The following is a 17,146-nucleotide window of genomic DNA, read 5'->3' as shown; positions in this document are numbered from 1 at the left end:
CTGTAGCAGAAACTCCACTCATCGGGGAAGCAATTGCTCAACTAACTCTTCCCTTCACAAGCAGAACCTCAGTAGCTAGTCTCTCCAAAACCACTTGCACCAAGTATTGGGTAAGGATTGTATTAAGCCCCAGGCTGGGAAATGAACTGCCAGTGGTATTTTTTGAGCACAAAGCACTTTCCTTGCCCTTGGGAAGCGTCATTCCCTAGAAGATAGAGCACAGGTCTGGGAGTCAGAGGACCGGGCTCTAAATCCAGATCTCCTTTTGCCTGCTATGTGACCTTAGAAAAGTCACTTCATTTCTCTGTGCCTGTTTCTTCATCTGTAAAATGAGGAAACAGCCACCTGTTCCCCCTCACTCAGATTGTTCCTGTATGGAACAGGGGCTGTGTCTAACCTGATTACTTTGTAACTACCCCAATGTCTAATACAGTGCTGGGCACACGGTAAGCACTTAAGTACCATTATCATTATTATTAATACCCTCAAAAAGCTTATAATCAACTGGGGGTATTAGGCAAGCACAAATCATTTTCAAATAGCAGGAGCAGGAAGAATCCCCAGGATGTAACAGGTACAAGTACTTCCAGATGAAACCGAGAAATAATAATTGAATATACACAGATACACAAGTGTTGAGGATAACACATAGATACATACATACTAATAGCAGCTATGGGGTTGTTGAGACTTAGATGTTGTGAATTAACTGGGGAAGGCTTCCTGGAGGAGGAAGGATTTTAGGAGGGTTTTGAAGATGGAGAGGGCTGTGGCCTGGAGGATTTAGGGAAGGCAGGGAATTCCAAGCAAGGATAATAATATAGACAAAGGGTATCAGGTGGGAGAGTAGGAAGAATAAGATAAGACAAGAGACAAGAGCTGCTCCGATACCGGGCAAGAGAGAGGCACAGCATGACATCTCTGAACAACTGTCACTAGGATCTCATGATCCTTTATACTAACTCTTAACCAAGTTCTTCGCTGGCTTCTCACTTCCTTTCACCTCACTCTAGGCCTTTTAAAAGATTCGTTACGGGAATCTGCACTGAAGCCCTTGGCAGTTTGGCTCTCAGGAGTCATTGCCAATAAGTTGTCTGGGCCCAAGGCAGGGAACCTTTGGCTAACCCATGGGGCTGAACTGAACCCTCTCATATTCGCTGTCAGTCACCAAAGTAACTCAGACAGATGGACCACATGAAACACTCGCCTCCTAGGGATAAATATCCTTCCCACTAACTAACAGGCTACAGCCAAGATTGCCAGAAAATCAAGGAGAGAACTGGAGCATATTCCATTGAATTCCAACCAAAACAAGATTCACTTTTACTTGAATTTCCCAGAACCTACCACGACTCACCACACTGCCCAGTAACACCAAGAGACTCAAAGACATACACTTCTAATCCACTCAGGTCACTTCAGAGCTGGCTTGTTCTTACCATTTGCAGTTGGAGCCACAAGTGAAGCCCAAATGCTCTGACTACAAAGGAGTTGGGCTGCTGACTGAAATTAATTAAGGACACCTGGGCTCCCTTGCACACACCCAGAATTCTCTTAAAGGGACAACCAACTTGTGCTTGACCTGTTGAAATCAAAAAGCAAGCCAGAGGCAGAAGAGTGCAATTTCCATTGTAGTCACAAAGACAAAATGCAAGGCCTTTACAGCTGGACTCAAACTTCAACCTGCAAGAAACAGTTGACAGGGAAGAATGCACTGGCAGTAGCACTTGGTTTAAGCTTCAAGAAAAAAAAAAATTGAAACCATGCGTCTTGAATAAACTGGTCATTAGAGAGAGCCTGGGTAATGCCCTGGCACTGACTTCCTCCTTGATCTGAATGCCAACAATTACAGATTGTTCTTTTGCAAATATCTGGGACAAATTATACCCTCATCATTCTGAATGTGGGTTTCCCATTGAAGGGGCCAAGTTGTCTTCTCAAATATGTTTAGCAGATCTCTGCTCCCAACCCCCAAGCCTCTAGTTTCCTCTCTAGACATCATTTAGGACACTTTTTACTATGGAATCTGAATGTACAGCCTCACTAAGTGGAAAAAAACTAAAGGGGGAAAAAAATCTATTCTTTCCTTTTCTCAAAAGCCTTAGATTGAACTTGATTTGAGAAGGCAGGAAACAACCAGAATTTGGGAATTCTAATTTCTTACCCATAGGTTGATCTGAAAAAGACAAGACACCTGCAACAGTGCTGCCTAAATTGGGGGAATAATGGAGTGCACCTTCTTGGGACTCAAAGGAGAATTTAGGGCATAATCCATAATCAATCAATGAATAGTATTTATTGAGCTCTTACTGTGAGCTTACAGTCTAGAAGGAGAGATGGACATTACAATAAATTACAGATATGCACTTAAGTACATAAATCTGAACCATGCTATTTAAGGGAAGGGTGGGATATGACATGGAAATGCCAAACCCCAAATCTGTGGGTGATGTGGAAGAAAAGGACAGCAAATGCCACAAATTTCAAAGAAGAAAAATCCCATGGAAAAGGAAGAAAAAAGTGAATCTTGCCTCAGAGATAAGGTAATGAGTAACAGTGTGGTCTAGTGGAAAGAGCACGGGCCTGGGAGTCAGAGGGACCCAGCTCTGCCACTTGTCTGCTATGTGACCTTGGGCAAGTCACTTAAATTCTCTCTGCCTCAGTTACCTCATCTGTAAAATGGGGATTAAGACTGAGCGCCCCACGTGGGGCAACCTGATTACCTTGTATCTCTCCCCAGTGCTTAGAACAGTGCTTGGCACATAGTAACCTCTTAACAAATACCATCATCATCATCATCTTGTATCTAACCCAGCAGTTAGTAGAGTGCCTGGTACATAGCACTTTACAAATACCATTTTAAAAAAAGGTCATGAGATCTATTACTTCATAGTCTTAGGCTATCTTTTAGCATAAGAAAGCCTTAGTTACAAATATTGATCAGGAAGAAAAATGAAAATAATAGGCAAATGTAAATGAATTAACCCCTGTTGAAATACCAACAAGCTATCCTAAGTGATTCAAGTCACACATGGGCTCCCTTCTGAAAACAATATACCTTCCCACAAAAAAACTAGGTTTATACTTGCAAACAACCCATATTCCTGAGCCCGCAGTCTACTGTTAGACTAGAATTATTATGTAGGCACTCACTCAGGACTGAGGATCAAGTGAAGTGCTGCAAGAACCAAAACCTCTGGGGCCAGCTGGGTCTTCACCCAGATATTTCAGCATATTCCTCCAAGATGCCAACCTGAATGCTAATATTCAAGTGGAGCCTCTTTCCACTGAGGAGCATAACTGTACCTTGTGCTAAGCAAAAACCTGACTACAGGAAATAAAACAAAGCCATCTTACACTTCACATAAAGATGCAACAGAAGTTACAATCCAGTGAAATAAAGCATCCATGGGGCACGTGGCCATGGAAGCTGGAACAACTTAGGGAACAGATGAGATTTCTGAAAGCAGAGAAGGAGGAGTCTTGAAGTGGATTACTTATGAGGTATCTCTAGGTGTAAAGTCCAGTCGGCCAGGAGGGAAGCAGATTAAAGGAACAGTGAAGAGAGAAGCTTTGGTGGAACATATGGAGTAGGCGGGGGAGTTAAAGGAAATGAAAGACACCATGAAGCCAAAAGCAGAAGCACAAGGAGCTTTGAAAAGAGAGGAGGAGATGCCTGAGCTTTAATATGGAAGAATATAAGAAGCAAGGGCATATTTCAGCAGGGGTGAGGGCCATGTGATTAGGCTACAAGAGAGAAAAGCTACTTCAGCCTGGGAGTTTTTACTCATCTGGAGGTAGATGGGAGAGAAATGGAGATTAACTGGAATGGAAAAGTACTGGAACTTGGAGTGGCAAACACAAATTTTCAAGGCTTTAACACTTACTAGAGACGATCACTTCACATGGATTTGAGATGCATTCTGGAATAGAGGGAGGAAGACTTTGTAGGGTGTGACCTAGAGCAAAAGGAAAATTCAGGATTCTCATCACAGTTTCTGTGCAGACTAGAAGCTCTCCTGAATTGCAGTGGCCAGGAAGAATAAATGTAAAACAGGACAATGCTAGATGCCCCAAACTTGGGGAAAAGAAAAGGAATGAGGAGGCACACCTGAGGTAGAGAAGAGGAGAGGGCCAAGGGGGGCGAGGGGAGGAAGGCACTCTTCCGGTTTGATACTGAACAGCCTGGTTTTCAGCTGGTACGTCCCCGGTCCGGTACTGATATAGCATCGGACACCTTTATGTCTGGTATTTTTATTTTTAAATGCCCAGCCTCTTTCTGTCTACGCTCCTGCCGACCATCCATGGCTCAGGAGTAGAGCCTGTGTTTAGAGGGCCGGGGGAGAACTCAGTGGTTCTGGAGCATGGGCAGTGATCAAATCAACCCAGTCCTAAATTCTGCAGATTTCTCACAAAATGTTTCATATGTTGTCACACCTTGCTTTGATAACCAGAATGATGCATGTAACATAGATACTTCTGTTATTTCCAGGTGGTAGAAGGCCAGATAGTATTCCTGAGTGCCATCAGGGTTCAACCTAGACCTGTTGTCTAGACTGAATCTAGAGCTGCAGCCCCTAGAAAGTCCATTATGGGGCAGAGCTCTAGAGACACTCACCACACTCTGCATATAGGCCTGACTCAATTTGGGTATGTCTTACCCAGAGCTAAGCTCTTAGAGGGTAAGGCCATGTGTTTCTTATGATCTTTGAAGTACCCATAAGTCACGAGCTTTAATAAATGTTCAACAAAAAATCCAAGCTGGTCACTTTTACCTGTAGTTAGTCATCCCATGTTAAGCTTCCAAATAGTGATTATTTCAGTTCTAGCTGCAGTGTACTTACCTGTGAGATAAAATGAGGACAGTATATTCACATCTGCAGTAAGTACATTCATCTCTATTTTTCTCCTCCATCCTTTCTTCTTTCACACCTTCGGTGTGGTCTAATGGAAAGAACACTGGGTGTCAGCCGATTCAGGAACTAGAATTAGCTCTGGCACTTGCCTGTTGTATGACCTTGGGGGAACAATTTAACCTCTCTGGTTCTCAGTTTCATCATCTGTAAAATGGGGATAATGGGGATACTTCTCTCTACTCCCTCTTAGACTGTGAACTCCATGTGGGGCAGGGACTGGGTCTGGTTTGATTATCTTGTATATATTATAGGGCTTGGCACATTGTAAGTGTTTAATAAATACCACTACTACTTTCTGGTTTCCATATTAACAGGTTAGGAGCTCTACTTCGAATAAAAGCTCCTCAGGACAGTTTGAGATTTGCAAAGTGTCCCTGGGGAAATAGAAAACATCTTGCCCATGAGATGAGTGTCTATAGATACATGTGGGTGTATGCCATTAAAAAAACTCATACTTCATGCCTGCTGACTGAATCACTTATTTCAGCCTCCATATAAAAATGTGTTTCAACACAGTATTCCAAAAAATTTCATAATCCAAAAGTTTGTTCACACAAATTTTAGTAGGCTGATTTACATTTCTAAATTCTAACTTCTATTCAAAGTGTATTCTTCATTCCATTATGGATTTAACATTGACATTACTTGGAATACAATATTGTAATAAAAATATAGAAAATAACAAATTATGCATTTTTGTTTTATGCTACAGAGATATATAAACCATTAACTTTAATAATATTTCTCTGGAGCATTTTGCAGTTGAGAAAACTGAGTCTAGGGGTCTCAGAATGAATTATTACCAGAGTCAAGAACAGATTCCATTCCCTGCTCTGATCACTAGGCAACAGAATAATGTTCAAATTCAAAGATTGAGGGCCAGAGCACATCTTGCAGCAGCAGAACTCAAATTTTCTTCTTAATTGATCCATTTTTTCCAAAATATTTCAAGTGTAAGCTACTCCCAGGCCCAGCATGGCCTACCAGTGGCTAGTCACTGACTAGGTGGGCCAATCTGGGTTGTGACTGGCTATGGGGGGACTGCTTGTTTGCTCAGAACTCAAAGTAAAATAGAAGCTACTCCAAGCCAGTAAAGAGAATGGCAGATAGAAGTAGAGGAACTTCTGCTCTCAGCTCTCAAAGAAGCAGCGTGGCCTAGTGGATCATGGGCCTGAAAGTCAGAGGACCTGGGTTCTAATCCCAGCTCTGCCACTACATTTTTTTAATGGTATTTGTTAAGCATTTATTATGTGCCAGGCACTGTACTAAACACAAGGGTAGATAAGAGTTACTCAGGTTGGACATATTTTATGTCCCTCATGGAGCTCACAGTCTTAATCCCCATTTTGCAGATGATGTAATTGAGGCACAGAGAAGTAAAGTGACTTTTCCGAGGTCACATGGCAAAGCTCAAGTCCTTCTGACTTCCAGGCCCATGCTCCACCCACTAGGCCATGCTGCTGTTCATGTCACTTGTCTGCTATGTGACCATGGGCAAGTAACTTAAGTTTTCTGTACTTCGGATATCTCATCTATAAAATGGGGATTAAGACTGTGTTCAACCTGATTATCTTTCTATCTATCCCAGTGTTTAGAACAGTGTTTGGCACATAGTAAGACCTTAACAAGTACCACAAAAAAGAAAAACAAAACAAAAAAATAACTCCCTTTACTTCCCACTCTCTACTATTCAACCCTGGGATTTCCTGGTCACGGTTTTCAAAGTCAGTCTGGCTGTGGCTACCACAAAAGAGAAGCTTTTTTCCACCCCACCCCCAAAATGATTATCACTAATACTTTTAAACCCTAAAGATATTGTGGCAGCAGATGCTTTAAAACACTTAAGAGATGGGTCTGAACTGACAGTGAAGAAATCAAAAAAATTTTCAGCTAAGACTGTTTGATGTGATCGTATCTACTCACCATGTTTAGCACGGTTTTAGCTTATAGTATGCCTAGATGTCAGAAAACAATCAGAGAACATCAGGTTTGAACACCTGAGACATTGGGATTTCTCTTAATGAATAAATTTCAAAGGTTCAAGCCTCCCTCACTGCGATGGTTTCCCATTATTGGTTTCGCAAAGGCATATAGCGTTCACCTCAGTGCTCAAAGTTTCTTCGGCTGTCAATCTTGAGACTTGCCAATATGGTATAAAGATGTTGGGTTCAAATCGGTTTTGAAGTCGACTAGAAAGGGTTAAACTAGTGGGACAGGGCAAACCATAGCGCAGTGTTTTCGTATAAGCATACATCACTATCTCATGACTCCCAGACAAGAACTGTAAGAAGAAAAGGCAAACCAGAGAGGGACTGAGAGAACATGTTTAGATGTCAGACCAAGAAAACCGCTTCTAGGTAAGGCAGGGCATGGCTGGGAGGCAGAAGGGAGACAGTATGTGCTTCATCTATTTTTCAAGGAGAAGTTTAAACCCCTAAGGCCAGCTCTCCTGTCCTTTTGCCCCTTGCATATTTTCCCTACTTTGCTGCCTTTGAAACCAACAGGATATACAAAAGGGATACATAAATTCACAAGGTGGAGAGAAAGATCTGGACGCCTTTAAGTCTCCACCTTGATGCCTCCTCCAAAGACACCACAGGAATAATACATAAAGGACACAACCTGCCTGCAGATTTATTGCTGCTTTTCAACCTCCTGTGAGAAACAAACTTACACCTGTCCGTTAGGATTCTGGGTTACAGACGCTCCCAAAGTTGCCAACTGCTGAGATAATTTTTACAAACAGTATGAGTAAAAAATTACTGACTTTCAAACTTTTTACAAACAGATCAAAAGTGGCAGAGAGTTCCCAGGATCGGGGGTTGAACAATAACTGTTCATATGGGAGCAGCCGACCAGTCTCAAGTGAAACTCCACATCCTGGCACCCCTGATTGATTAAACGAGGGGGCCGCAATGTCATCGTCTCCGGGATTCCTCCTGCCACTAGCCCAGGTGGAGGCTGCCTACATTTTCAGACACTGAAATGTACAGACACAACCAATTTTAGCTTGCTTTTACAGACTACTGCTGAATTTATGGAAGGTTGGCAATCCTGAGAAGCTTTCCCAGTTGGTATAAAAGAATTGTTCTTTTCCACTTACTTGGAATAATCTAGTTTAGCCTATTTCCCTTGAAAACAGATATGCTTCCAGAAAATGCTTTTCTCTGCACAGGCATGGATGAATTGCAGGCTAAGCCTATGGCCCTTGGCCTGTAAGGCTATGGTACTGGACAATTTATCTCCATTCTTAATAAAAGGAACACAATCCAGGAAAGCCAAGAACTCCCACTTTCTCAAATGTTAAGAGAAACTTACCACAGGAAATGTGTTTCTTCGTGTTCATGTTTGGCCAACTAATCACTTCACTGAGGTACTGTTGGTCCTACCTAAACTAAGAGCAAAACTTAACTCTTATGCCTCCGACAGAGGTCTTTTTGTCCTGCCAGCCACACTGATATAAGGCAGGAGTGATTTTCTGTGGCCAGTTAAATCACTCATCTCAGAAAGTTATTCTTGCAGCCTACACCATAACGGGGTCCCAAGAGCAGATTCTTTCATCCAACCAAGACCCTTCTCTTCCCTGGCCTGCCAAACCTTTCCGGCCTCTGACCCATGCCCTCTTTTCCTCTTCTTGTTCTATTAACAGGACTCCTAATATCTCTCTATATTCTGAGACGTGGGATCAGACACTCTCGGACATATTCCTGCCTGTAATAAGCAGGTGTCCAGGGAGAGAGTGACAGCAACTTTAAGGGGAGGGGCAGGCCCGGCAGAGTGACAAAACCTCTATACCCCACCACCTTTCAGAGGAAGCATGTGTGGTTTGGGCTGGGATCTGGCAGAGTCCGTTACTGGTCATTTTAAGGTTTAGATTTCCTGATAATAACTACCAGCTGTGTCAACCTACTTCTATACGTGGACTGATTGCACCTAGGCGACAGATAATTTCTTCTCTCTGCTCCTCGAGTGCTCCCTACCCCAGAAGACCAAAAGGGGGAGGGGAGCAATTTCCAGACAAAAGATGTCTTTTTCACAACTCACATACTGAGTCTCCCCACAGCTGGCACGAGGTCATCCCTCAGCTTCCCCTCAGCACCGCTTGATTGGCTATTAACCCTTGGGGACAAGCTTGGGACTTGACAGGAATGTGGTTTCCACACATTGGTCCAACTTAATGCTGGCCCTCAAGTTTCCAGGATACTTTTGTCAGGCAGCTTGTCAGGCTGCTCCCTTGAAGTTACGGCTGTCCTTTGTGACCCCAAGAGAGCTGTTGGAGAGTCAGCAAGGGTCAAGGAGAATTGGGGGAGTTTTGGATGGCCAGGGAGGTCAGCTGTTAAGTAGAGCTGGAGAGTCCAGATTTCCTAGAGGATAAATTGAACTTGGCAATGTTAAGCCACATGAAGTAATGCTGCACTTCAGCAACCTTGCCTTCAGTCAGTGTTCCAGCCCACATTGTGCAAAGCCATAATGCCGTCCTTTCATGTGGCTCTGAAAGGAGGCGACTAAGACACTCCAGGCTGCATGTGTTTTCTGTTGCTATTCAAATTACTATCTATTGGTGGACAATGAAATGATTGAAGGAAATTACACTTAGCATAAAAGAAACCTGACAATGATATTTCCTTTATTTGGCCCTTGTAGTACCTTTCATCTGAGGACCTCATAACACTTTTTAATAATTTGAGAGACTTCATCGCTCGGTGGATTCATTTCTAATTGGTTGATTATTTTAGTTATTTGTAAAACACAAAGCAACCATCTGGGGTTTCCAGCAGTGGAAGATTATGGCAACAAAGCTAAAACAAAAACGTCCTATTTCTACGAGGTAGAGACTCTTCTTCCTACTGCTGCCGAATTTCTTTCTCATACCGAAGAATAGGAAAATAAGCTAGTTCTACTCTATCAGGGGTCAACATGAGCACTCCTTCCCAAGTATCAATTCTACTAAAGAACTGTGAACAACGGAATGAGAACATAAATGCTTATTCAACATGAGACAAGAATTTTCAAGTAGGTGCCTCTTTCAACTTTTATAGCAGGAAAAAGGTTGATTTCATGTAATTACTTTTTCAAAAAGATACACTGGGCAGAGAGGAACGAATTACAGTAGCTCTAATCCTTCTCTTCTCCCCAGATACAAGTCCAGATAGGCAGCTATACCTACAGGCATAGAAGCAAATCAAAGGCAATTGGATTGGACTCTTGACCAAATTTCTGCTTGCCTCCCCATAGCCCCTCTCCTCGCACCCCCACCAGGCTTCTGGATAGGCCACAATGTGACCCCCCCCAACCCCGCTGCCATCCTCTCCATCCCTCCAAGTCCCGGGTGGGAGAAGAGAATCACAAGACTAAGCTGGATGCAGGTTCGTCTGCTATTTCTGCAGGGTGAGACTCTCCCGAGCACTCAGTACAGTGTTCTGCACATGATGTCTGTCTCCCCCAATTCTAGACTGTGAGCCCGTTGTTGGGCAGGGATTTTCTCTATTTGTTGCTGAATTGTATTTTCCAAACACTTAGTACAGTGCTCTGCACACAGTAAGCGCTCAATAAGTATGACTGAATGATGCAGACGGAGACACCTCCCAGGGAGTGAATACTTGAAGGATCAAATGTTTGAACAAGCACTGAGCAAGCCTCCACAGTACCCGGCTCTGTGATCTGACAACTTTATAACTCAGAAGGACCCTGACACTTCCAGGTTGGTTGTCCAAACCCCCTCAATAATTGTGGTATTTGCTAAGCACTATGTGCCAAGCACTGTATTAAGCACTGGGGTAGGTACACTATAAACAGATCATACAGGCCTTGTCCCACAAGGGGCTCTTAGTCTAAGGGGCAGGAAGAACAGCTATTTAATCCCCATTTCTACAGATGAGAAAACTGAGGCATAAAGAAGTTAAGCAACTTGTCCAGCAGGCAAGTGGCACTGCCAGGATTAGAATGAAGGCCTCCTGACACCCGGGCCCATGCTCTTTACATTAGGTCACACTCTTTCTCCTACTTCCTCGCTTCTCTCCAGTCACACTACTAAGTAGCCAGATATTTTACAATTCAAATGGTTCAGCTCACTTGCCTACTAAGAATTTAAAATAGATAAACGTCCAAGATAACCTGTCACAATCATGAAGTCCCAAGAAAGAAAGAAAACAGGACTTGGAGTTCATTGCCAGCTCTTGTCAGTGACCCCACTGCTTAGCTTTGAGCAAATCTCTTTCCTTCTCTGAGAAGAACAAACAGTAAAATAAGTATAGTCCGAGTTACCTCATTGGCATGTGGATGAGGTAAGTCTATAAATGGTTTTAAAGACTTGGATAAAAGGAGTTACGTGAAACGTTACTGTCAGTGGGCTGGGAAAATGCTTTTACAAAGCCAGCGCCCAGCACATTCTAGCAAATTACAGTACATGAACGTAGGAGTCCTTTGGCTAAGATATCCAGACTTATAGGTTCATTCAGGTGTTCTTCAGTTCTGACTGCACCCAAATCAGCTCAGCAGAAAACATCTGAAGAAACAAATTCCTAAAAGTCCATATTTTTTAGCAACACAAATTCTCAGTCTCGTCCTCCATATTGCCAAGCAAGGCTTTGGAAGTGGTCACTTTTATCTGAGGTTAAATAGATCAGCGGAGATCCACCTTATTTCCCTCAGGCAGATGGGTACTTTTGCCAAGAGTGTCCCAGTTGGTCAAGTCTGTCTTACTGATAGTAGCTGCCTGGGGTTGTGGGAACTTATGTTGCTCCCTTCCCCCTGCTCCGCAATGAGGCTCTAGGTGACAGTGAGGTGGGGAGAGAGGCCTGGGGGCTCACAAAGTCCAACATGCTCCTGTCAATCAGGAGAGCAATTAGGGCATCTGGGGCAGACTCTGGGCAAGACTGGTGGTGTGCAGCCTAAAAACAGTCCCTCTGCATGTGACAGTTTGCCCAAGTAATTATTTGTGCAGAAAGTTAGCTTTGGCCCATGCAGATTTTGGAGCAAAGACAAAGATTTTCATGCAGACTGTATTCTCCTCACTTCTTCCTTAGGATAACAAACCTGACATAGCTTTTTTCCAGATCTTTCCTACCTCAGAGAACCCTCAACTGAAACCTATTCACTAGTGCCAATCATTTCTTCCTCTGTTTATGGCTGGTGCAGGGTGCGAGAGCCTGAAATTTCATCAACACATGACCATGAACCCTGTAAATTTCACCCTTCTGCTTGTGCCCAAAATCCTGGACTCTCTCCATAAGTAAAAGAAATAAATGGCCGGAGAATTGAGTGCACAATGTAGTCTAACCTTCTCTCCTTTCAATAAATAAACCTTTGCCAAGTAAAAAAAAACCTGCTTCGCATACCCGAGATGGGAAAATCAGAACAGGAAAATTAGAAAAAAGGCCAATTCAATGAAAAAGAGAGAAATGAAGAATCCACAAGTGCTTAGGTAAGGCAACTAGTTTATATTCCCAGTCTGGGCATCCCCATCTGTCCCTCTCTCTCCCTTTCTTTCTCCCACCTACACTTGGGCAGCATCCAGTATGGCTTGCACCCTCAGACTTCATCCACAGCCCAACTCTGTCAGACCTCTGTTTCAGTTTTGCAGGACTTCCAGCCCCTGCCACCCCTAAAAAGGTGCTAGATTTGAAAGTCTGAGATATCCCTTCACCTAAGTACTGGCAGGAGCTACAGGTGTGACACCACTTGTTTATTCTCAGCCATATATATGAGGAGCAGGTAACCAGGAGCGAAAAATCTAAAGGACTGAGCAAGAGTCTGAGATCATTCTGGTCATATTACTGGCTCCTCCTTTTTACTGCCTTTTGGTTAGGTGTTTGTAGGCATTTCTGAGTGAATAGAAAGAAAAACTGTCCCTAGAAGGAAGGTGGAAGAAAGTAGACAAAGAAGGAAAGGGATTTTTCATTAGAGGAAATTCAGTGCCCTAGTAAATGCTGGCAAGGCATCCCTGATGTTGATCCCTTCACTTACCGAAGGCTGATAACAATGGAAGGAAATGAAGGTTGAAATGTTCACTTGAAACCATATCTTTTTTTCTCCTTAGAGCTGGGTTGCTCCCCTGACACTCGGAGCTTTGTAAAGAATTCAACTCCTTTTGGACAGTTTGTGTGAACATCTCGGAGATGTAAATTTGGGGGTTTTAGGTGCTTTCTTGAGCAGTCTGAAAACAAAACAGACCCACAGTATTCTTACTCACCCTTCTCACGGGGCCTGTGGGTGTTGCTGAAAGGGCAGAAGTTAACCAACAAAAAAGGAAGGAAGGGGGAAAACAGTCCAATTATCTTGCAGCCATTGTCCCTGAAAAGTGAATTTGATTTATTCCATCAGGATTTATGCAACTCACAACCCAAGCCTTGCAACAGCCGCTTTGAGCGATCAAAGGAAATGCAATTTTGCTCTCCCTGTGATGGTTGCCTGACTAAGCCCTCTAAGTATTTGGAGCTCAGCTCGGGGGCTCAGACCTAGCTCTTTGGTGACAAGCTGCTGACATGCTCTTCCACCTATCCAAATGCTTAAGACAGCAGTGAATATCTAACCCTCCACTTCAAGACCTCTCAGGTCTTCCTGGGTGTGGCCATCAAATGCAGCCATCAAGGGGTGGGGTGGGGAAGCTGGTCGACATCTCAACCAGAATCATGTAGGGTTAGGCTGAGCGAAGCCCCTCATCCTTGTCAAACCCTGGAATTACCTTTGGAGCTGTAAACCCAGCTCAATCCCCCTGAGAGGCAGAGAGCATCTTCCAGGCAAGGAGTCTTGACTGCCTCCACCCCCATCTTTTTTTTTAATGGTATTTGTTATGCGTTCACTTTGTGCCAGGCACCGTACTAAGCACTGGGGTACACACAGCGTAATTAGGTTGGACACACTGTCCCATATGCGACTCACAGTCTTAATCCTCATTTTACAGATGAAGATTCTGAGACATACAGAAGTTAAGTGACTCACCCAAGACCATACAGCAGATATGTGGCAGAGCCAGGTCCTTCTGGCTCCCAGGCCTATCCTCTACCCACTAAAGACATACTGCTTCTCTGGAGAAAGGCACCCAGGGCAGGCAGGGCACAGTGTCTGGGGCACAGTGTCTGGGGCACCCCAGGGTTCAGGCCACACAGTGTTGGGCACAGTGTTAGTCTGGGCTTCTCTCTCTCACTCACTCTCTTTTTCTGTCTCTCTGTTGCACTCTGGGAGAGCTCAGGAGGGGCTGGACTGGGGCTCTATGGCATGGCTGAGCAAGGGTTGCGGCCCCAAACTGGGTTTGGCCTGCAAGTCCCCTCTCCTTTCCCTCTGGCATCCTGTAGCGCCCATTGCCGGGCAGCACCACCCCAGTCTCTGTTGAAAGCAAAGGGTGGCAAGCGTCCTCCCACCCTGAGGCCTCAGACTCACCCTTCGGCAGTTTTCACATGAATCACAAACTCCACGAAGTGGCCCAGCTTGCGATGTCTTGGTGAAAGTAGATTTGCTTCCACCTCATCCACACCTGCTCGACTCTAACCAGAGCAGAGGTCTTTAGGAGTGGGCAGGAGGCCGAGGGGAAGAAGACATTGTGGGGAGGGAGAAGGCCCTACCCAAATGGGTGGTGTTGGCAGGGGCTGAATTACCCAGCGGGGTGGTACCCAGACCACCTGGCACCTGAAAGAAATGTGTCGTTAGAAGAGGGAAACAGCAGGAAAATGACAGGATTACAAGAGTCATTCTGGACCATCTTAATAATAAATAATAATAATGGTGGTATGTGTTAAGCGCTTACTATGTGCCAAGCACTGTTCTAAGTGCCGGGGTGGAAAGAAGGTAATCAGGTTGCCCCATGTGGACCTCACAGTCTTAGAGAAGCAGCGTGGCTCAGTGGAAAGAGCCCAGGTTTGGGAGTCAGGGGTCATGGGTTTGAATCCCGGCTCTGCCACTTGTCAGCCATGTGACTATGGGCCAGTCACTTAACTTCTCTGTGCCTCAGTTACTCACCTGTAAAATGGGGATGAAGACTTTGAGCCTCACGTGGGAGAACCTGATGACCCTGTATCTACCCCAGCGCTTAGAACCGTGCTCTGCACATAGTAAGCGCTTAACAAATACCAACACTATGAATCCCCATTTGACAGCTGAGGTCACTGAGGCACAGAGAAGTTAAGTGACTTACCCCAGGTCACACGGCAGACAAGTGGCGGAGGCGGGATTATAAGTCACGACCTCTGACTCCCCAGCTCGTGCTTTTTCCACCGAGTCACGCAGCGGGCTCTGGGCTTTGGAATCGAGGCTTCGGCTTTTGAAGTCCGGGTTTTGGAGTCTGGGCTTGGGACTTTGGACTCCGAAATATGGGCTTCGAGCTCCGGGGTTGGGGAGTGTGAGGGCGAGGGGAGCGCCGCCTCGGAGGCCAGTCCCAGTTCCGACCTAGCGCTGAAAGCCCCCCAACATGGCTGCGGCAGCTACACCCTAGGGAGGCAAAGGAAAGGGGTGAGGGGGCGGAAAAAATGAAGAAGCAACGACCAACAGAAGCCTCACCAACGCCTGTGGCCAAAGGCGAGAGTACCCTCATTATTTCATGCGTTCATCCAGTCGTAATTACTGAGCCATTACTGCAGCCTAAGCGCTTGGGAGAGTGTTGAGGCAGAGGGAAGGGGGCGATGAAGGGCTGTGGTGGATCCTGAGGCCTTTCGCTGGCCTCGCCTCTCTCCCACGTCCCACCGAGCTGTGAGGAGACCCCTTTAGAAGCCCCCTTCGGGCCCCTGGGCCACGGCTTCCCTCCTGAATAATAATGTTGGTATTTGTTAAGCACTTACTATGTGCTGAGCAGTGTTTTACGCGCTGGGGAAAATACAGGGTCATCAGGTTGTCCCGTGTGAGGCTCACCGTCTTAATCTCCATTTTACAGATGAGGTAAAACTGAGGCACCGAGAAGTGACTTGCCCAAAGTCACACAGCTGACAGGTGGCGGAGGCAGGATTCGAACGCATGACCTCTGACTCCTAAGCCCGGGCTCTTTCCACTCAGCCACACTGTTTCTCTAGAGCCTGGCTCAGCCCAGTCTCTAATATTATTATTAAGCGCTATGTGCCAAGCGCAGTAATAGATACACCACAATCGGGTTGGACAAAGTCCCTGTCCCACAGGAGGTTCATACTCTTAATCCCCATTTTGCAGATGAGGTAACTGAGGCCCAGAGTTTAGTGACTTGCCCAAGGTCACACAACAGACATGTGGCAGGGTCGGGATTAGAACCCAGGTCCTTCTGACTCCCAGAGCCGGGTTCTATCCACTAAGTCACTCTGCCTCTCTAAGACCTAAGGGCTTCCGAGCAGAGGGTGGAAAGACCCAAAATCGGATCTTTCTGACCCGTTAGTTCTTAGAAGCCTAACTGCCCGTCTGACTCTCGCACGCCCTGTCTCTCTGTCTCTGCTCTCTATCCCGCAAGCCTCCCTTTTCGACCTGGATCACGATGAAAAGTTGTGTGTCGTCCCCCCCCCCCCCCCCCCCCCCCCCCCCCCCCCGGGGTCCAAGGGGAGCTGGATCCCTTTCCTCCCGGAACAGTATTAATCCCGGGAAAGGGCTGGGATGGAGGGAGAACCCAAACTGGCAACCATCCCGCCTATTTTTCACGCGTCCCTCCCTCCTTAACCCCTGCACCCTCTTTCTCTGAATCGCGACGGAAATTGAGTATATTATTCGAGCGAAGGGCCTCAATTCTGGAAGCTTACAAACCCCATCTTTACAACTTCTTAGGAAGGCTGTAGACTGTAAGCTCCCGTGGGTAGGGAACGAGCCTACCAACTCTGTTATACGGTACTCTCCCGGGCGCTTAGTATAGTACTCTGCACATAGTAAACGCTCAAGGTATACGAATGATGATGATGATCTATTGGGAGTTGGATCCCGAATCTGCAAGTCAGTCCTCCTCCTCCATTTCTGCTCACGATATGTCTCTATATCCACCTGCCTACTTATCTCCCTCCCTCCCTCCTCTTTGTCTTTGTCCGGTGCTCCATACCAGAACTGGATTACAAAGAGTTTTCGGATTGGAATAAGGCTAACCATCTTCCTTTTCTGGTTGGTGCAACTGAGGAATCGAGTTTCCTTAAACCCTAAAGTCTCAACTTCATAGGGGTGAAATCTCAGGAGCTCCCACAGGAGACAAGGACCTTGTCCAACCTGATTATCTTGTGTCTAGATCAGCGCTTAGTACAGTGCCCGGCACATAATAAGCGCTGAACAAGTACTATCTATATATGTATGTATGTGTATAC

The sequence above is a fragment of the Ornithorhynchus anatinus genome, chromosome 9 (genome assembly GCF_004115215.2).
Source record: "Ornithorhynchus anatinus isolate Pmale09 chromosome 9, mOrnAna1.pri.v4, whole genome shotgun sequence".
In the NCBI taxonomy this organism is placed as follows: Eukaryota; Metazoa; Chordata; class Mammalia; order Monotremata; family Ornithorhynchidae; genus Ornithorhynchus; species Ornithorhynchus anatinus.
This window is presented reverse-complemented; position numbering follows the sequence as displayed.